We start from the raw sequence: 23,551 nt of genomic DNA, 5'->3' as shown, positions 1-23,551 counted from the left end.
AGATGTTAAAGAATTGAAATGATGTCAGCTTTCTTGATGCTCTGTCAAACCTGTCTCCTAATACACCTCAACTCTTAGTTACTACAGGTTTATTCACCTGCTCTAGGCACTTCTCATTTCTTTGCAGCTCAAAATATTCTCATCATCCACATGGAACTTTCCTGAAGACTCCATACACATTGCCTAGCCCTTTCAGGCAATGACTGAATCACTTTCCACATCCTGTCTTGTTTTGCTAGGTAATCTTTCTTCTGGGTATGACTTGCACACTTGCAGCTGGAGGAACCATACCGGCATTCCTTTTTTGCAAGCACCTGCCTTTTCCCCTGCAGTGCTGGACACTGTGCCTGATACTAAATGCAAATTGCATTGCAAAGGATCAGTTATTCTCTAGCCTATTCTATTCCTCTAGGATAAATTTCTTCTTGGTATTAAATAATTTGGGCACTGCAATAATTTGTTAGATATGATATAGGAAATTTATCAATTTCAAAAATATGTTTCAGTTACATGAGGTTCACATTACTGACTTTGTTTCAATCAAATATTTAATTTAATTTAATCTGCTATTTCACCAGTCTTCCCCTCTCTCTCAGGGGGAAGAGTGGAAATACAGTGATAGCAAAATAATAATAGCTAATATTTATGCAATATTTATGTGCCAGACATAAGCTAAATTACTTGCATTTATTATTAATATTTCATTCAATCTTCATAATCTCTCTCCTCAGAGGAGGAAACTGAGACACAGGGAAATAAAACAACTTTCCAAAGATCACACCACTAGTAGGTGGTGGACTTAAATCCACCCAGAGACCACATTTTAAATAAGTCACTTGGTGCAATTACAAAAGCAATTATTCTATGGTCTGTTTTTCCCCCCTAATGGTTATGGAGATGTATGCAATTTGCTTGATTTTTCTACTTTAATCCTCACAAAAACACTGAGAGATTTGTAATATTGTTCTTCTGGCTCCAGTATTTATTAAGCTCTGTAACTTACTATTACTTAAAAGCGAGGTTTTCTGCCTCAGTCTCCTTCTCTCTAAAATGAGAACATGGATAGTTATTGTGAGGATTAAACTACTTTATGGGTGAAAACACTTGGAATGGTGCCTGGCACAAGGCTGGGTTCTGCTAGTGGAAACTGTTGTCACTGTCACTATTGCTCCTGACCTGCCTTCCCCAGCAGGGTCAAAAACCTGCATGATAGGCATTTACATATTACCATACTAACGCTATCAATGTCTTCCTAGTATTCAGGTTGTGCTTTAAAACAAATTGGTTTGGCAGATGTACAAGAAATATGCTTAAATGAAAATCTGCGTCTTTATAATTGTACCTAGAACAGTGACTGGCACCTTATTAGGTCATCAAATATTTGATGATAACTGTATGAATAAATAAATGGGCAGCCAAATGAAGGAATAAATAATCAAAAGTTCAAACAAGAAAGTGAATGACTGGTAAACAAAATTATGAAATTTAAATTGATCTGCAGAACCTGGGAATAATGAATCCAAAAGGAATAAAACATAAAGCATCCTAGCTCTTGGGAGGCCGAGGCGGGCGGATTGCTCAAGGTCAGGAGTTCAAAACCAGCCTGAGCAAGAGCGAGACCCCGTCTCTACTATAAATAGAAAGAAATTAATTGGCCAACTAATATATACATAAAAAATTAGCCGGGCATGGTGGCGCATGCCTGTAGTCCCAGCTACTCGGGAGGCTGAGGCAGAAGGATCACTCAAGCCCAGGAGTTTGAGGTTGCTGTGAGCTAGGCTGACGCCACGGCACTCACTCTAGCCTGGGCAACAAAGTGAGACTCTGTCTCAAAAAAAAAAAAACAAAAAAAAAAAACATAAAGCATGTATTGTTTTATTTTCCAAGATTATATTTCAGTATTTCACTTAATTCACGGCAAACCATGTCTTTATTAAAAGGTGATTAATATTTTCCAAAAATAAGTAGTACAAAGTCACATAAAAAACAAAGTCGTCATCATCTAATTATAAGAGAACCTCATTGAGTTCTCATTCAAAATTGAGGAAGTCGGTCTATGGTCAAGTTTTTATTTCATCCTCAATTTCCCACGCTTTTCAAAGAGACACATTACAACTCTTTGCAAGGAAGTATTGTGATTATGAAAATAGATGTCCAAATACCTAAGCTAAATAAATATTTACATTCTGCCTTTTGAGTTAAACAATTGACTTTGTTCTTTAGCATTTAGGTCAAAATATTTAAATGTTTTAAAACATCAATAATAAGAGGATATGTTTTTTACCATATCCTCTGTAAACCTGTAGTCTAAACTTACAGGTTTTAGCAAAACCTTCACAAGAAGGAACTGGGCAATTAAAAGATGTTAATGCATACACACCCTGAAAATAAGAAAAAAAAAGTGAGGGGTGTTGGCCACTTATTCTTTTTAGCACGAAAACACCTCTCTTCCACTTCCCTATGTTTATGTCCCTATGTTTATGCTTTGGTGAGCACTTACATCCACTTACATCATTATAACAATAACCTCAATTTGCTAACTTTATGTAAGATTTACTTCAAAGGAATTCTTGGAGCTTGGCATACATTAGTTTATTCATTTTTGTAGCATCTTTATACATAGGCATATGCCTAGCATCTTATCGTTATAATACAAAATTAAAAACGGATGTACTAGGAGATGAATCTACTTGCCTAAAGTTGATAAAAATCACTTAATTATTATTAGCTTATGAAACTTGACTTCGAAGTCATGTCTTCTCTTAGTACAGTAGAGTTTTTTCCCACTACATTGATTTCTTTTGCATAAATTTAAAAAGTCACAGTGGACAGCTGGGCAGGAAGGACTGACTACCTGGGCAAACTCCAAGATTTTTCGAGGTTGGGTTAACCTGACCCAGCAGTAGCTCCAAGACTTGGGAGAAAAGGAATCCAAGCTGAAAGAACTATGCATGTATTTTGACATTCCATAGGTAATGTGTAAATTACTGTTAACAGGTCAGTAAGTGAAATTGGGTAAGAAAAGATATGAAACATAAGTGTTTCATAATAAACTTCTTTCCTTATTAGCTTCGCTGGAAACTCCCACTCTGCCCCTGAGCTGTGTGTTCAAGCCTTGGAGCAAACCCTCCATCTGAACTCTCCCCCGTGTTGTTTGGACTGCCCATGTAGGTGCTGGAGATGAGGTGGCTTTGTGTGAGGAGACTGCAGATGTGTGGCAGGTATGTCCAGTTGCACTGAACTGACCATATTTATGACACTGCAATTGCACCTTCTTCAGGAATGAAGCCTTTCAAAGGCCCTTTGCTGCAAAAACCACAAGGAGGCATTTGGATTCCCACAGTCAACTCTCCAACCTGACTTGAGCTGCCAAGACTGAGTCACTTTCTTTCCACCACGGGTCATATTACTGCTGGCAGGTTCCACCTGTTTTAATATTTGGTTGATGACAAAAGTGACCACTGAGAGCTGAGTGACAGTGGCAGCTGAGTGGCCTCTCCAATTGTAGGAGGGACCAAGATAACCAGTTCCCTGCAAGAGGGATCATGAATACGACGAGGCCAAAAGGTTGGAACACGAGGGTGTTCCAACAGATGCCTTTGTCCAGAGATCTCTCTTGGGGTTAACCGGTGTTGGGTGAGCGATCAGTTTAAACAGTAGCTGGAGAGGGACTACGCTTACAGTGCAGCAGAGAGAACGCAGGTCTGGTCTGAAAACTTTTGGACATGTTAAAGCTAAGAGAAGAAGAGAAAGAACAGACTCCACAGATCTCTAAAGTAGACACCTGGAGGTGATAGTTGTTATGAGCCTTTCTAATTCTAAAATTCTTTGGAAAGAAAAAGGCTTCGGCCAAATGAGGCAGCTCTGAGAGGAGACAAAATCCTTCTCTGCCATTCTTGGAAGACCCTTCCCTTAAGTCCTCTCATCCCTGTCCCCATCCAGGACACCTAGCCATCGCCCATTTGTGAATTAATTGCTATATTCCTGAATATGCTGCTAGAAACCAATGTCTCCAGCACAACTTTTCATCCCACTCGACTTCTCGAAAGCATCACCCCTTTCCTACCATCTCTCATCCGTGGATGAAGTGAGGGCCCTGCTTAATTAATAACTATTTAAGCAATGGATGGAGTTCTATCAGTTTTCCTCTATCTTAACCTTGCAAATCAAAGAAACAGGTGTCAGCTCTCATAGAAACAGGGAACAATGTCAGGGTGTGGTAGAGTCAGCAGGTACTTAAAGAGAAGCTCAAAGGACCTGGGGTTTTATTTCATCTTTGCCACCTGCTATCTGTGTGGCCTTGTGTCACTAACCCCAGGGCTCTCTGGCTGCTTTCTCCCTCAGAAAACCTGCTTGATGTTCTAGAGAACAAGGAATGTGGTACTTGGCAGACAGCCTCTCTCCTCCTGTATCTGGAAGGTGTCAATAATCGACATTTCCACTGGTCACTCAGGTTAAAACTTTCCTGTCACTCCCTAAAGATACTTCTGGAATTTGTATGTTCTGATCTTTACAACCCCAGAGAAAAACCGTGAGATGATCAAGGCCATCAAGTTCAATCCTCAATTAGTTTAGTCGGCTCCTTATAAGGGCCTACATGATGTTAACATTATTCATATCTCTCTCTCTGAAATCTAGGCACTCACTAAAAATAATTCACTTTATAGAATAAGAGTAATTCTATGATTGAAAGGCATTTCAATTTAGGAATTGTCAGTGAATTCAGTTAAAATATAGACTTGGGGTAACTGCATAGCATATAAGTCTATGTCTGAATAATCTGTGATTTTCTTGATGCCTTTCTTCAACTGCAATAAGCACTGATATTTACATGATATTAAAACATCTAGGCCATGCGCGCTGGCTCACGCCTGTAATCCTAGCACTCTGGGAGGCTGAGGCAGGCAGATCATTTGAGCTCAGGAGTTCAAGACCAACCTTAGAAAGAGCGAGACCCCATCTCTACTAAAAAAAATAGAAAGAAATAAGCTAGACAACTAAAAGTATATATATATAAAAAAATTAGCCGGGCATGGTGGCACATGCCTGTAGTCCTAGCTACTTGGGAGGCTGAGGCAGCAGGATTGCTTGAGCCCAGGAGTTTGAGGTTGCTGTGAGCTAGGCTGAGGCCATGGTACTCTAGCCCAGGCAACACAGTGAGACTCTGTCTCAAAAAAAAAAAAAAAAAATCTATAATTAAACCAGAACATCAAGTGCCGCCACAATTCAGCCTTTCTCTCATGGAAGAAGGTGTTATAGCTTGGTTTTCATTAGATGATATTTATGGTCTTTTTTAATAATCATTAAGTCTTATATTATTACGGAATTTTTGTCTTCAATGAATCTTTGAGATCATGACAAGTAGCAAGCAAGGAAGGAAGCACGTATCGATTTATCTTCCTTGGCACAGGAAATGAAAGAGTTTAGCATAAATCACAAATATAGGTTTCTGAGGTAAAAAGAGAGAGCAGAATTCCTGAATCCCAGGCGTGGGATCCCACTGCTTTTACTGTGACACACACATGTCCAAGGGGCTCTAGCGGCCTCTTCCCCACACGTCACAAGAATCAGGCACTGGAGAGATCACAGTGTTCCTTGGCTCCCTTATGTTTTGCAGGGAACACTCAAGGCCCACAGAACATTTGCAATTTGCCCAAGACCAGAGAGAGAGAATAAGGACCTCGGCCGCCTTCCTACCTGCGCAACAGGGCCCTCCCCAGACGCCGCGCTGCTCAGTTCCACGCTGCCCCACGGAGCAAGCGGACTGGACGCACTGGCTCATTCAGCACAAACGTGCCAGGAACCTACCTACCATGCTAAGCCCTGGATACAAGGCAAATGCTCTTCTGCTAAAAAATGTGAGGTCCCTTCCTCCCCTCTAAAGGAAGAACGAAAGACCAAAAGTCAAAATGAACAGGTTAGTGGGGGAGGACGAGCCTTAGCACAGGCTCTAAGATTGGTCGCATAGCCTGACTCTACCCTTCACTAACCGAGTGACCTTGGGCCTGTGTGTTTTCGTGCATGAAACTGTGGAAAATACTCAGAGGTGGATTAAATGAGATAGTGTATTTAAAAAAAAAATAGCACACACAGCATCTGAACATAGTCATGGGCTCAATAATGGTAACAATTACCCCTTCTACTGACCGAATTGGGGCTGATAGTGGGAGAAGGACTTAAGTCCCTTTTCTGTCATTCTCCTGTTAGATGGCCTCACAGTACTCACCTACCTGCCATCTGTACCTCATGAAGAGGAAGAGTTATAGGTGAGTTTCAAGGGGCCTTGCAGTGCCTCACTTAGTCTGTCTGCAACAGGGCTTCTTAACTCTCAATATATCTCTCTCAATCTCTTTCTCCTCTCTCTCTCAGTTTCTTAGGCTGACTTTATTAAATTCCTTGGAGTGAGTGAGTCATCCACTAGTCCAAACTTGTACACATTCCTGCAAGACATAATTCCAAACCTTTGCCTAATAAGTTTGTAGTTTAATGGTAAAGCTATCAGACTAAGATGAAAATTGCTAAGGCAAAAAACAAAAAGCAGAAGTGATATGAGGGCTTTCCCAGATCCTTCTGTCTATTGTATTTACAGTTCATTTAATCCACAGCAAGGGTTGGGGCATCACATGAAAAGCAACATGGGATCCCTATCCTCACAAGCGCTCCTGGAAGACAGAGAATAAACACTGGTAAACACCAAGCAATGAACATGGAAACACAAAGGTAGGCAGGGCTATATAAAGACATGCACGTCGGTGCCCAGCAGGGAGAACGTCTGTAAGACACAGGGCTTAGCAAGAACGGCCGTCAGGAGTGGAGCTAGACAGCACCTGTTTGGAAAGGCTTCAAGACAAGAGTTCTGAAGGGCAGTGGGCAAGGAGCAGAGAGAAGATTTCAGAGTTGACAAGAGACAGCAAAGCAGGAATGCCAGGAGATAACAGGGAAAGTGACCCCTGGGAGCAGAGAGCAAAACCAAGGGGGTTTGCAAGTTCCTCCAGAACACTGTGGCATCCACACAGTCAAAGGGAACCAAGGTCCTAAATAAATCCAATTAGAAGGCAGGTGTGAATTGTGTCACCCTCTCTCCCTGATACACATTTGACTGTGTTAATCAGGGAATGAATCAGCTTTCTGCTCAGGGTTATCACAAATGGGAATGGGAATGCCCAAAAACCAAAGCCAAACACATAGCCTCAAAAATCTAGAAGGGAATTATTGGCCTCATATAGATCACTGAAAGGTAGAGACATCAAGGGATAATGACAGAACTTTGTAAAAAAAAAAAAAAACTATTAAAAAGCAAAAGAAGAGGACCTAGAGAACTATAGAAATACCTATTTTTTTAAAATCAAATTTTTCTAAATGCTTTTGTTACCATGTCTTGCCACATACGATTGCAAGTTTTGAATGACTAGAAAGTTCATATTTTTGCTTTTTTGTACACCGATGTCTAACACAACGGCGTCATGTTGTCAGTGGATACTTTTATAAATACTTGTTGACTAAGCCAGTCATGCATCTTACTCAGGTCATGAGACTCACACACGTATCCCTTTCAAGAAACCTTGATTCGCCCCTCTACAAAGTCCCAGCAGGCCACATGGGTGACAATTTATTTAGCGAAATAATAATTCTCATCTAGCAAGCTCATTTCATGTGACAGGCACTATTCTAGTACTTTACTCATCATTTCCAACCCTTGCTGATTACGGAATCCCACCCTATGACAAAGCAGACGTCGCCACAGATGAGAAACCGGGCTTAGAGAAGAGAAGCAATTTTCTCAAGGCACCTAATTAATAAGACAGTGAGAGGGGACCACAGTCCGGCCCTATCTAACGTCCCACAACCTCAGTGTGGAGTCTTGCTCAAGAATCAGCCATAATTATATGAAGACTCTCTCAAGCCTATACCTCAAATTTTAAAAGAAAGAAAGAGAGGGAGGGAGAGAGAGAAGGAAGGACAGAGGAAAAGAAACTACGTTTATAGACCTCTACACTAGTTCTTCAAATGAAAAATTAAGCGTCTGGTAAATAAACACCAAAAGTCACCACACAAGGCTGAAACCAGACTCTGAAGCTAGCTTAGAGCCCTTTTTCTCCATTTCCTAACAAGCAGTGAGTGCTCAGATGCAGGTCAGATTTCTCTGGGCTCCCCCACGCACCTCCATTCACGAGCCAGAAACTATGCTATGGGGATTTAAACCCAACCAGATTGGAAGTCATTGCAACACGGGGTCTCACTTCACTGCCATGGATAGCCAAAGGAAATCTTACTAGTCAAGATAATCTCATAGGAACAATCCGCAGTGTCCCGCAAACACTTGCCGCACATGGGCCTCTCCCTGCCCGCCTGCAGCCCGGCTCGCTTCCAGCGGGAAAGACTGCGGCTGGCCGGGAACCAGCGCACTTCGGCACCAGCCTCAGCTCCCACGGCACACTGGCTCCGTGTTCCTCGGGAGGGTGCCCTGGCTGGGCCACAGGAATAACATCAGCCTCTGCAGGAGCAACAGGGAAAGGCCAGTTGTGCTCCCGTTGTTGTTTCTGGACTGGGTAGCGGGTCTGGGCCTCGGGAAACATGAGGCCGAGCGAGGACTGAAAGAGGCCCTTGTTGAAACGGAGCCACTGCTTTTCTTTCCTTCCAGGGGGTCACCTCCAGCACCCAACTCCTCTTTTTATCTGAACCCCAGGAAAATGACAACCACAGCCTGAGAGTCCACTGAGCAACGCTGCCATGGAGGTGTGATGTTTTCAGCTGAATTCGACACTCAGAGCAACGCCCAAGGGGGGAGTTAAATGAGAAAGTTAAATATGGAAAGGGGCACTACAGAAACAACTGTGATGTAAAGCAACCTAAGAGACAGATCTGGAGATACAGCTCAACCTAGACAAAACCAAAGCAATGTTGATCACGACAGAGATACAGCTCAACCTAGACAAAACCAAAGCAATGTTGATCACGACAGAAAGACGTTGGCATCCTCACGTGTTTCTTCCCTCTTGGGATATTGGAGTGGATTGCACTTTACATGCTAGAGGATGTCATTTTAATTGTATAAAATGAAGCCCTTTATAAAGTCAATTCTTTGCAATTCTTTTAAGTTAGAGGGAAAAGTTTATACCCCATACTAGTTGCCTAGTTACTTTATTAATATGTCCAGATGCTGACAAGAGTTGTCCAACCAAAAGACGACTTTCACATTTTCTTTTACAAAAGACAAGGATCCCATGTTGTTTGACCTTTCCTTCCTGCGAGGCCTAGTGGTTGCCAGGATTATGCAGATATTTTCAGAAAAATAAATATGCTTAATATGTTTGTCTCTTCAAGGTAAAGATGACATTTCAACGGTCAGTGAGAAAGTAACTGCTTTTCTAAATCCACTTGCTGTTTTGCAGATGGGTGTGGTGGGCTGCCTCGGGGGTCACGCACAGGCCCCTCTTCCTGGTGTCCGTGCCTTTGTGTGATACCCTCCCCTTAAGTATGGGCTGGACCCAGTCACTCTCTAACAAATAGGGTATTGGAAAGTTTACTTTGGAGATTATGTTACAAAAAGGCTCTGACTGCCATCTTATTTACCCTGTCTTACTCTCCATTTTTGGAGAAGCCCATGGCAAGGAACTACTGCCTCTGACCAACAGCCCGCGAGGACCAGAGGCATGGCACCGGCTCGTGAGTGGAGCTGGAAGCAGAGCCTGCCCAGTGTGGAAGCCCAGCCAGCACCTCGACTGCAGCTTTGCGAGAGACTCAGCCAAAATAAGATGCCTAGACACTCCTAGAACCCTGATCCACAGAAACTATGAGATAATAAATGTCTGGTTTTCAGACACTAATTTTGGGGATAATTTCTCAACTCATATAAGTGGGGAAATGTTTCCCCATCATTGATAACTGAAAATAATGTGAATGCATCTCATTCAAAACAGCCTGTAGTCCCATCTACTTGGGAGGCTGAGGCAGGAGGAACGCTTGAGCCCAGGAGTTTGAGGTTGCTGTGAGATACAATGACACCACAGCACTCTAGCCCAGGTGACAGAGCGAGACTTGGTCTGAAAAAGAAAAAAGATTAGAAACAAAATTTCCCAGCCTATTTTAAAATATTCCAGATGAGGCCGGGCGCGGTGGCTCACGCCTGTAATCCTAGCTCTCTGGGAGGCCAAGGCGGGCGGATTGCTCGAGGTCGGGAGTTCGAAACCAGCCTGAGCAAGAGCGAGACCCCGTCTCTACTATAAATAGAAAGAAACTAATTGGCCAACTAATATATATAGAAAAAATTAGCCGGGCATGGTGGCACATGCCTGTAGTCCCAGCTACTTGGGAGGCTGAGACAGAAGGATCGCTTGAGCCCAGGAGTTTGAGGTTGCTGTGAGCTAGGCTGACGCCACGGCACTCACTCTAGCCTGGGCAACAAAGCAAGACTCTGTCTCAAAAAAAAAAAAAAAATATTCCAGATGAAAACTATCTCTGAGTTTGAACTAGTTGCTAAAAATATTATATAAAAAATACAACACCTTCCAAAGAGTTTACAAGATGACATCTAGGAAAGACAGGATGACTAGCTGACATCAGGAAAGATGGAAAGTTATTAACTAAATTTCAAGAAAAACCTGAGTACAGTGCTTGAGATTGCAAACAAATGGCATCAAGATTCAGTTAGCTCTACCACCAAACACTTCTTCCATTGGAATTTTTATGTCTTTGTGAAATATCTTGATATGTTTAAAACTAGAAATCAAAACAAACTACACTTAGAATCAATCCTTTAAATTACCTTATAACGGCCAGGTGTGGTGGCTCACGCCTGTAATCCTAGCACTCTGGGAGGCTGAGGGAGGCGGATTGCTCGAGGTCAGGAGTTTGAAACCAGCCTGAGCAAGAGCAAGACCCCCGTCTCTACTACAAATAGAAATAAATTAATTGGCCAACTAATATATATAAAAAAAATCAGCCAGGCATGGTGGCACATGCCTGTAGTCCCAGCTACTCGGGAGGCTGAGGCAGGAGGATTCCTTGAGCCCAGGAGTTTGAGGTTGCTGTGAGCTAGGCTGACACCACAGCACTCACTCTAGCCTGGGCAACAAAGTGAGACTCTGTCTCAAAAATAAATAAATAAATAAAATAAATTACCTTATCACAAAGTATTAAAGTTTTCAAAACTATATACACATTTTCAAACACACATTGCTCAGTCTAATGTTTCAGAAAATTTTTTGTGAGAGCAAAAGTAAAAGGTATATCTTTAAATATTGTCTATTTCATCTCATCTGTGTATTTCATAAGAAATATAATTAACTAATCTGATAGTACATGTGTATAAATAAATACATACCCATATAAATAATGAAATAACTACGTATTTGAAGAGCACAAGCTCAAGTTATTTTTACTGCTATGTGTATGTAGTTGAAAGAGTTTATATATTGGCCAGGCGTGGTGGCTCATGCCTGTAATTCTAGCACTATGGGAGGCCAAGGTGGGCAGATCGTTTGAGCTCAGGAGTTTGAGACCAGCCTGACCAAGAGCGAGACCCCATCTCTACTAAAAATAGAAAGAAATTAATTGGCCAACTATAAATACATATATAGAAAAAATTAGCCGGGCATGGTGGCACATGCCTATAGTCCCAGGTACTTGGGAGGCTGAGGCAGGAGGATCGCTTGAGCCCAGGAGTTTGAGGTTGCTGTGAGCTAGGGTGATGCCATGGCACTCTAGCCCGGGCAACAGAGTGAGACTTTGTCTCCAAAAAAAAAAAAAAAATGGAAAGAGTTTATATAGCCCTGGCCTCCCAGAGTCCAAAGGCTTTCCCTTGGTTTGCACAACCTGTCTTTCGAGTCCTGCACTTGGAGCCGCTTGCAGTTCTCAGGACACCCTTGACTGAGCTTAGAAGCAGATCCTCCCCCTGAAGTCCTTTCCTACACCACTGCCGCTATCCGCTATCCGCCAGGCCAGGCCCAGGGCCACTGAAGCATTCCTCCTCACATTTCAATGCCCAGCTTATTTGTGAACCATCTCATGACATTTCCTCCTCCTTCCCCGCCCTTGACCTCTTAATGCTCTTGAAGTTCCTTCCTAATCCTTTATTATAGAACTTACCATGCTAGGTCAGGTTTTAAGTATTTGCTTTTATTCCATCTTCCCTTACCAAACTGAGGGCTTTCTATAAAATGTGCCTAGGAGCAAATAGTATGCTGAAAATTCTGTTGAATTAATGAATGGATGGATTTTTTCCAGAACATTTTCCTTCTGTGGCTCAAAGTACAAGTTGAAAAGGGACTCTCTCCCATCATCTCGTCCTGGCCAGATATCTATGTACCTCACCACCAATATTTAATTTAATATATTTTTCTAAAAAAAAATTTTTTAAATTGATTCATGTGCCAGATTCAGCATTTCTGAGCAGATTTCTTACAATATTGTGTAAACAGCATTATCCAGTGGTAAGGAGCCAGACTGCCTCGGGTTAAATCTACTTCTGTTACCTATTAACTCTGTAATCTTGAAGATATTAAATATCTGCATTAGATCTAAGTTTCTTTATATGATAAAGTAGGGAAAATCATATAATGTACACAGGTGTAACACAGAGTAAAAAGTCAATACATGTTGCTTGTTATCCTGTTGTGCCTGTGCAGAGGTATTAAATAAGAAATAAGTGCTAAATAAAAACCCAAACTAGGCCTCCCTGTACCTCTAGTGAATGCACATAGGCACCCATAGAGATAAGAGTGTCAAGGACAGAGGCTCTATTTTTATTTTCATTGTAGCTCCAATGGAAATAAAAGTAGCATTCCATAGTAGCTGCTCAATTAATGTTTATTGATTTCAGAATTCTCTGTACATTCCTGCCTTGTACAGGTATGAATTCACACTGTGGTTCAGATCATCTTTTCCAAAGCATTCGCAGGGTGGCTATTGCCAGAGCAGGATGTGAGAAAACAGTTAATGTGGCTAATGTTGCAGGAAAAGCTAAGAAAGAGACATGAGAGGAAATGACGGTTCAATAGGGAACAAAATTCTATCAGTAATTTAATGGGAAATGATTCACAAATGCAATATTTACACACAAGTACAAAATGTTCTAGTACTTCAGAAAGTAAGGAAAGATCATTGAAAAACAAACAAACAACAAAATTGGCAGCTTCCAACATGGAATAAAATCTTCTAAAAATTAAATCACTTCTATTGTCAGAATTCTTTCACTGCAAACAAACTAGCATAAGGTTAACCAGAATGAGAAAGGAATTCTGTAGGTTTACATAAATGACAAATTTAGAGGTTTGTCTCGGGGACTTAAAGGTGTCTTCAGGTGGGTCTGTCCATCTATCTACCCCTTTCTCTATACTTCTGTCCACCCCTCTGACTCCTGGTCTATCTCTCCAGTTTGTATTTGTTAATATCTTTTATTCCAGGCAAGTTTCCTCCACTGGGCAGAGGAAGAAAGGGCAAAGCCACCAACAACTCCAGGCAAACAGCATCCCAGCTCACTGGCCAGAGGTGAAAGGTTTCTTTTCCTCTCAGGTCCATATGGGGTGGGAAGGGACGCTGGGGAAACTGGACGATGTCCATCCACCATATCCACAAAGGAAAACATGCTCAGAATTCTACTACAACACCCAAGCCTTTTGTTTTCACACTTCCTTCCAGCATTAGTGAATAACATTTATACAGTCTCCTGCTACATATTTTTGCTTCTGAGTTTTGTCACAAACACTTTATTTGTTCCTACAAAGGCTTTATAATGATTGTTTTAACTATGTAACATTTAATTAAGTCATTATGCAATAATTTACCTACATTTCCTTAATGATTAATATTTATGTAATTTCCACATACTGCTACATTTTAAAAATATAGTAATCATTCTCTTCTTACCTACAACGTGTTACTTTAAAACAGTATTTCCTTAAGATAATTCCCAGAAATTGATTTAATGAGTGACGTGGTAAGTACATTTCCAGAGATCTGATTCCTAAGGTACATTTCCAAATTCATGTTCAAAGAGCTGTAAAATTTTCAGTATCTCCGGAAATACATATGTGCTGCAGCATCGCCATATCCTTATCAGCATTGGAAATCATATGCAGAGAAACATTTATTAAATCGCAGTCCCTAAACATTCTCACTAGCTCACACTGCCTTTGTTAATCCTACTACATTTGTGGCCTTGACTTCCTGACCTAAGAAAACACATATGAAATTGGGCTAGCATAGTTCCTAGCATACAATAGGCACTCGCTAAAAGTTAGGCAAATCTGCAACTGAATCTATTCCAATTTAGAATCTCCAACAGGTAGCTGTAACTTTTTAAACCTCCACAGGTGATTCTGACACAGAACCAGGGTTTGGGAACCAAATAAACCCACCAGCAACGAGGCATTAGTATTGATGTCAGCTGTTGGTAGCCCTTTCATTTAAATTGAAAACAGACTTTATGAGGGTTGTTTCCTTTTCCATTCCCCTCCCTCATGCTTCCACGTGGAGAGGCCCCACTGCGGGAATGTCCCCTCTCTGTCTGCCCACCTTCTGTGGATCAGCCCACAGCACCCACTCTGGCCACCGTCAGCAGCCCAATGGCTGCAACTAGGGACGTCCCCTCGGTGCCTGACCGAAGGACTCACAAGTCCCTCGGGCTAACAGATCCATTCCACATTCTCTAGAATCCACCGAAGCTGCGGCAAGTGTTACAGCGATTGGCCAGGGAAAGAACCCAGCAGCACACAGAGGGTCGGAGAATCAGCTCTTATTTCACCGAGGGGCTCAGAGGGGAATACCACCAAATTCTGAGCCCCGCTTCCTTATTTCTCTCCAGTCTTATACATTTCTTGGGTCACACATAACCAATCAACTATGAGCATGCAAAATTATCCAATTAACGGTGGGATTAGTAGGATCAGCGTATCTAATCAGCAGTGGATTTTGCCTCAGGGCCCCTGGGCGGGGGCTTTTCCCTATCACAGACTCCTAGGTCTCTCTCTCTCAACCTCCTAAAGTCCTCGGCCATGAAAAAAGTGCTTATTTCTTGGCTTCCCCCAACCCCACCACGAGTTGTCTACACATCTCATCTTTGTCGAGGGCAAGTTCACACATCCCCTCCTACGGTTCTAAGGCTCAGAGTCTGGCCCCTGGCAGACGTCAGGTAGGTATGTGACGAGCAAAGCGTCTGGGGAAAAGCTGACATCCACTCCACACCTACTTATGCCAAACACCACGTGAGACTTTTGTCTACCTCATTTCATGCTACCTGGGTCACACTCCTGTGAGGTAGGATTTAATATTCCCAATTTGCAGGCAAGAATAGAAATGATCATCAAATGAAGTTCATTCCATCAGACTGTTTTTAGGCAGGAGCATAAAAGACTGAGAGAGTATTGCCCTGTCTCTACCTGCTGCCTACTTTGCTTGAGATAATTTACTGTAGGCACACAATCAGAAATCCATATACCCCTTCTATGACCTGTATAGAGTTATCCAGAGATGTGTTCTCTGTTGGAAATTATCAAATGGGTGAGGTATGACCTAGACAAGTGCCCTTTCTCTTTCGACATTGTTGGTTATCATGAGATCTTAGTATTTCAAATAGGATTATGCCATTTGGGCTGGGCATTTAAGATTTCCCCAAGGGCCAAGGCTGAGTAATTTTCAGGTAATGAGCTTTAATGTCCAAGGAAAGAGACACCCTGAATCACCTTCTGAACCTGTGCCATGAATCTGCTGTAATACTCAGTATCAGTCACTCTAGAACCTCACATAATTGATCTTGTGACTTGAAATTGAATCACTTTCAAGGCTTCTCCAAAGTGGTTTTGCCCTCCTGAACTGTACTCTATTACAGCTACACTTATCCAGACCGCGGAAGAAAAAGAAAATGACAATTCCCTGGTGTTCCTGGCTTTGGTGAGCAGCCTTTAAAGTCACTCTGAGCCCCCTTCACCCTCAGGGGCAGAGACACATCAGAGGCAAACTCTTTCCCAGCCTGAAAAAATACTGAGGGTGAGATGTAGAGGAAAGGGAGATCCTTCCTGCTCACAAGCCACAGACTCATGAATTTGAGATCATGAAACCTTAAAGCTGGCACTGTCTCCTTTCACAGAAGAGAAACGGCTCACAGAGGTTGAGTGACTTGTCAGAAATCATGCACCTACCAAGTAATGGACCTGCAGTTTGAACGTAGTTCTCCAGAATTTAAGACCAGTGCTCTGTTTATGAAAGAATACTGCCTTTAAGGGTAAGAGGTAATACACTAAATTTAGATATCAAAATAAAGGGTATACCATATATGAGGTAGTGGTTGCCATTAGAGAGCGAGGTAAGGGAATAGGTACTTGGAAAGAAACAAAGAGAAGCTCAACATTAATCTGAAAACGTCCTATTTCTTTTATATTATAAATGATAGACAAAGTCCCCCCCCCACACACACACACAAAAAGCTAACTGAGTCAATTGAATCAGAGGGAGAAAAAAACTGAATGGGAAAGAGGCATTGATATAAAAGAAATAGGCAGAAAGTGACTCTTTCCTAACATTATGAATAGTCCTATTCTAACTTTACAGATGGAAATTGAGGCTGAGCAATTTGTCCAAGATCAAGCATACAGCAAGTACTGGGCTGGGCCAGGCAGAGAAGTGAGAGCAAGGGTTTGGACATTAGACCCGGCTCCTGCTTCTAAGATTCAGCTTAATTTCCCAGCAGATCAGATAACCATCAGCAGAATTCATAGTGTATCTGCCTCTGGAAGAATCTATATAATCATCATTATTAGGGCAATGTCACTCCCCAGAGGAGTGGGATCACAGAATGCTCTGTAGACAAATACTGTACTTGTGAATCGTCAATTAAGCACTATGATAGCCAGCTATCACCAGGTTATGGCCATCAACAATCCCAAATATATCAGTTGCCTTTCACCAACAAATGTTTATGTCTCATCCCCATCTCATGTGTTGGCACGGCTCTGTTCCACGTGGCTTCTGCATTCAGGATCCAACCTGAAGGAGAAGCTCCAGTAGGGGACATGCTGGACTCGTGGCAGGCGAGAAAGAGAGTGCCAAACTGCAAAGGTCCTTAAAGTGTTTGCCCAGAACTTCTGCCCAGACATGGCATACATCACTTCCTCCCACTCCATTAGCCAAAGCAAGTCACACAGCCAGCCTGGCGTCAGTGAGGAGGATAGATAGAATCCTTCCGCAGAGAGGCACTGCAAATCATATGGCTACAGGCAAGCATGTATAAAACTCTTCAAGGCTGTGGTGAGTGACTGTGGACAATAACACAGCCGTCCACAGATACCGTGTCCTCTGCTTTTTGTCATCAACAGGTAGGGCTTCTGTTTTAGTTTCCAACAAACATGCTAACACTTGCTTTCAATCATTCAGATAAATTATGTCTTGCAGAGGCACAGGCTGCTGGAGAAAGTATATAAATATTCCCCGAAGTTCCCAGAAACTGTCCTCGCAGGGAAACACAATAAATAATAAATATTCATGATCCATTTTAATATCCTATGGTTCTGCCAAAATCGTTATGGCCACACCAAACTGATTTAAATATATTTTTTCAGACCCACAGATTTTTAGTTATATAATAATAACACTTTAAAAGAAACACATGGTATAAATGCCCAGACTGGGTTCATTTTGTTAAATAATAGTTCAGAGTTTTCACGTTGTGGGTGTTACAGTCCAAGTGGAAGGAAATTCAATTAGAAGTGCCTGTATTTGATCTGCTCTGCTGTTACCATCTTGAAATTCTTTAATAGGTTCTGAACATCTGAGCCGCATTTTCGTTTTGCACAGGACTCCACAGATTATGTAGCCAATTTGGCTCAGAATAGATGTTCCCTCTTCTGGAACATTTCCTCTGACGCCTGCGGTGAAGCCAGGCACCTCTCCTAGGTGCTCACAAGAGGCCCTGTGACTATGGCTCTGACACCTCGTAATGGAGTTTATTTATATGTTTATTGTCTCCCCTCTGGTCTGTGGGTTCCTTGAGAACAGGAACAATGACTAATTCATCATTGTATTTCCAGCGTCTACTACCCTACAAATATCTGATGAATAATTGGTTGTTATACATGGGCGTACCTCCATGAAATTTCTAATCTTGTGAATTTTTTTTTTCTCTTACAGGAAAAAAAATTTCTCAATTCAGCTATTGTGTCCTTCCTGTACTTTTTTTAAAAATTAATTTAATTTTTTAGTTTTATTTATTTATTTAGAGACAGAATCTCAATCTGTTGCCCTGAGTAGAGTACAGTGGTTTCATTGTAGCCCACTGCAACCTCCAGCTCCTGGGCTCAAGTGATCCTCTTGCCTCAGCCTCCCAAGTGGCTAGGACTACAGATTCCCCCCCACCACCAGGCTAATTTTTCTGGTTTTAGTAGATACAGGGTCTCGCTCTTGCTCAGGCTGGTATCCAACTCCTGACTTTAGCAATCCTCCCGCCTTGACCTCCCAGAGTGTTAGGATTACAGGTGTGAGCCACCACACTTGGCCTTTCTGTGCTTTTTGCCAGCAATTGCCAAGCAAACTGATGGTAGCAGAGTGCCATCTTTACACATCTTCAGACTGCTATGTTGTTCCCCAGAGGGACATGACACTCCAGCTGGAATCCCTCAGCTTCACTTTTTTCTCCCATATAATATAGAAAATCATATGCAGCAGTTCATTGATATTTATAACCGGAGTTTCCAGCTACTGCCCAAAGCACAGGACTAGGGACAAATGCAAATCACTACACTCCAAAGGAAAGTCTAGAAATTGACACAGCATGCTTTTTTTAAGATTCTACCCAGAAATTAATGAGCCTGTTTTCAACTAATAAGGTATTTCTGATGCACAGCAAGGACTAAAGACAAAATTAACTTCACCAAACCATAAAAGGGCCTACATCTGTTTATATATTCTTATCTTTGAATAAAAATAAACTGGAACATGTGTCACTTGTGTTGAACAAAAATTCTGGGCAGTTAACCAAAAATCAAATTGGGAGAAATTACTGTAACATAGACATTGTTTAGATGGTCATTTGCATCATGGTGAAGAACATAGGCTTGGGGTCTCCAAACAGTCCTAAGTTTGAATCCCGACTCTGCTATTTATTGGCTATGTGATTCGGGGTCATTTATCTAAACCTCTCTGACCCAGTTACTCATTTCTACAGTGTGGATAATAATGTCTGCCACCTCATAGGCTTGTTAAGAAGAAGATATGTATGTAGAGCACTTAGTACAGACCTGTCAGGAGTCACATTTGTATCCTTCCAACACACTAATGCCCTAATTCCCACATATTCCCTCCTCTACTTCTGTGCCATACCTGTTCTAGTCCTCCTTCCCCTTCTCCAGATCAATCTTTGGTTATACATTGGGTTAATCCCCAATCCACAATGGTCAAAATATCTTATAAAAGGGTAACCTCAAGCCTTGGGTTTTTGAGGAATAATCCCTTCAAGTAACAGAGAATTTTGTGTACTTTGAAAAGATATGAATAAACATTCATCAGAGATGCCCTCTCTGACATCAGTAAGTAACTCAAAGAGGTCAAATGTATTAAAAAGACTTGTTTCGCTTTACTGGAAGTATAAATGGTGTCACTGATAACTCTCTAATAAAAGGCACATTATATACAACATGAACCTCTTAGACTCATCCTAAGTGAATTGTTCTCTGTGACATTTTTTTCCTCTCCAGTTACCTTTAATGTTTCTCATAAATAATACTTGACAAGAAAAAAATAACTCAGTAGTAAAGCTATGAAAAAAATCTGTCTTCAAATATGCACATCTAATGTTTGCTATGTTTAATTTTCCATAATTTCACTGTCCAATAATTCAGAGATAAAAATACCTGCCCACATCAATTACCAGGTACCTGCCTTGATCAAAATAACCAGAGAGTTACCAAAATCTTAACTCCACAGAGAGTTGTGTAGATGAGTAATGATATTTGACAACATGAGAATTTTGCGCAAATGAAGTTTAAATATTAGCAACTAACATTGATTTTGTAACTATTCTGTAAAGACTAGAATATGATGCTACAGTAATATAGGTACCAGAATGTGAGACCACAAAGGCCCAGCTAAACACTCTTTTATTCCAGCCTGGAGGATCCAAAGCCCAAAGAGTAGAGTCATCCATCATCATGAAGTAGACATAGAATTAAACTTAAAGTCAGAAGAGTATGACTTGAGTTCTGGTATAATCTCTTTGGACATAGAGACCTTGAACAAATCATTTAATCTCTCTCTCTGAACCTTTATTTTCTCAGTTATTAAAACTGAAATAAATATGACATCCCTTATTTATTTCAGGAGGTTGGGATGCTTGAATGAAACTATACACAGTAAAGGATTTTAAAAAACAAACAAAAAAAAAAACTGTTCAACCTTTTGACTAAAAAAAAAAAAAAAAAACAAAAAAAACAAAAAAAACAAAAAAAAAAAAGGATTTTATAATATTATATAAATAGGAAGTGATTTTGTTTGAAACACTGGAATGAAGTCCTGTGTCACATTCAAACACTACAGTATTGGCCTTAACCTGAGATCCACAGATGGACCATTGTGTTCAACACTTATGCAAAAATATGAGTATATCTGCACATGGGCATTTCTCTGGATGGAGAGACCATACATAGTTTTCATGACATTCTCCAAAGGCTCTTTGGTTCCCCTCTTCCCCTCACCCCCAAAACAGTTAAGTACAATCATTCTTTTGTTTCTTTTCTTTTTTCCCCTTTCAGGAATGAGGTAGAATCATTCTAAAATAACTTGGCATCTTAATTGAACTATACATTATATTCTTTTGTAAAATTAATATCTACTTCTAATGTATATAAGTACAGATTTCCATCTTGAGACTTTTTCATAAAGGCATCATGAACATTTGTAAAAATTTAAGGGTAAGAAGAAAACTTGGTTCCAAACTGGTGAGTTGTAATGCAAACAGAGATGAGACTGAAGTTTCTTAATATCCCTTCCCATCTTGAGGACTCAGTTCCCCGTTGATGTTTGCCACTATTTGAAATGATTCCTGTGAACCACCTTGGAGATACCTAGGTCCTGAAATAATAAGCTAAATAAATAACAAGGTACATAAGATGTCCACCACAGTGTTTATAACATCAAAATATTTAGGAAAAAACTCTAAATATGCAATAAGTGATAGTATATCTAGGATGGAATACTATGCAACATTTTTTGAATGATGCTTCCAAAGGATTCTAACATGGTAAACTGTTAATAGTAGTAAAGTAGCTAAATACAGAGGGAACTAAATTATATATAGTGTGATTATGTTATAAAATCATATGTAATGTGAATATTTATATATATTTCACGTATTACATATTTCATTGTAAGTAGCCTGAAAGGATTTACACTAAAATGTTAATAGTAAGTATCTTTAGATGGTAGGATTATGGGTTATTTTTTACCTTGCTTTTGTTTACTTTTATTTTTGTTCTTGGGTTTCTCTTTTTCAGTTTTTGCTGTATTATGTTTTTGCTTTTGAAATGAAAATACTTTATTTCTGATTATAAAAACAACTATAGACTATTTAGACAGTACAAAAAGAAATCAATTAAAAAATGAAAATCGGGGGGAAATGGGCATTTATTGAAACCTTAAAATCTGTACCCCCATAATATGCCAAAATAAAAAAAAAAAGATATTTCAAAGAAAAAAAAAAGAGATAAGATAGGATATATGAATAGGCACCATACATTCCTAATTGAAGGCCTTGAATTCCATGTGTTAATTAGCTATGGCTGTATTAAAAAAAACCACAATAAAACACAGTGGCTGAAAAAAAAAAATGAAAATCACATTCCCACCACTGGAAGATATGACTGTTAATATTTTGATATAATCCTCCCAAATTTATGCCTACATATGTCCTCCTACATAAACACATACACATATATTACAAAAAGAAGTTCATACAGGTGGGGTGGCTCAAGCCTGTAATCCTAACACTCTGAGAGGCTGAGGCAGGAGGATTGCTTGAGGTAAGGAGTTCGAAACCAGCCCGATCAAGAGCGAGACCCCATCTTTACTATAAATAGAAAGAAATTAATTGGACAACTAATATATATAGAAAAAATTAGCCGGGGATAGTGGTGCATGCCTGTAGTCCCAGCTACTCGGAAGGCTAAGGCAGCAATGAGCCCAGGAGTTTGAGGTTGCTGTGAGCTAGGCTGACGCCACAGCATTCACTTTAGCCTGGGCAACAAAACGAGACTCCATCTCAAAAAAAAAAAAGAAGAAGTTCATACATATATGTTCTTTATAGTCTGCCTTTTTTGTTTTAACTATTAGACTTTATTTATTAGAGCAGTTTTAGGACTACAGAATCATTGAATAGAAAATGGAGAGATTTCCCATATACTCCCAAATTGCCCACCCCCAATTTACCCTATTATTCACATCTTGGTTTGGTGTGGTACATTTGATACAATTGATACACCAATGTTGATACATTGTTATTAACTAACATGTACATTAGGATTCTTTTTTTTTTTTTTTTTTTGAGACAGAGTCTGGCTCTCTTGCCTGTGCTAGAGTGTGTGGCGTCGGCCTAGCTCACAGCAACCTCAAACTCCTGGACTCAAGCAATCGTACTGCCTCGGCCTCCCGAGTAGCTGGGACCACAGGCATGGGCCACCATGCCAGGCTAATTTTTTCTATTTTTAGTAGAGAAGGAGTCTCGCTCTTGCTCAGGCTGGTCTCCAACTCCTGAGCTCAAACAACCCACCTGCCTCAGCCTCCCAGAATGCTAGGATTACAGGCGCGAGCCACTGCACCCAGCCTACATTAGGATTCTTTCTTCTATGGGTTTTTGAGATGTATTGTGTCATGTATCCACCATTACAGCATCATATAGAATAGTTTCACTGCCCTAAAAATCCTCTGTGTTCCACTCATTTATCTCTCCCTAACTTCCCCCCAAACCCTGGCAACCACTGGTATTTTACTGTCTCCATGGGTTTGCCCTGCCCAGAATGTCATGTAATTGGAGTCACACAGTGGATAGCATTTCAGATGAGCAATATGCTATTCTTTCACTTAGCAATATGCAACATGCACTTAAGTTTCCTCCGTGTTTTGTCATGGCTTAAGAGCTCATTTTTTATTTCTGAATGATATTCCCTTGTATGATAAACTACAGATTGCTTATCCATTCACTTTATGAAGGACATCTTGGTTGCTTCCAATTTCTGGCGATTATGACTAAAGCCACTACAAACATTCTTGTGCAGGTTTTTGTGTGGACATAAATTTTCAACTCATTTGAGTAAATACCTAGGACTGTGATTGTTGGATCGTATGAAAAGGGTATGCTTAGCTTTGTAGAAACTGTCAAAGTGTCTTCCAAAATGGCTGTTGTAGTCTGCCTTTTAGTAAACAATTTATTGTGGGTATCTTTCCATATAAGTAAATTATAACTGCATAGCATTGAATAATCTGTATATACTATAGCTTATTAAACCATTCTTCTATCCGTGGACATCAAGGTCATTTCCAGTTATTTACTATTGCAAACAATGCTGAAAAAAAC

The sequence above is a fragment of the Microcebus murinus genome, chromosome 10 (genome assembly GCF_040939455.1).
Source record: "Microcebus murinus isolate Inina chromosome 10, M.murinus_Inina_mat1.0, whole genome shotgun sequence".
NCBI classification, from domain to species: domain Eukaryota; kingdom Metazoa; phylum Chordata; class Mammalia; order Primates; family Cheirogaleidae; genus Microcebus; species Microcebus murinus.
This window is presented reverse-complemented; position numbering follows the sequence as displayed.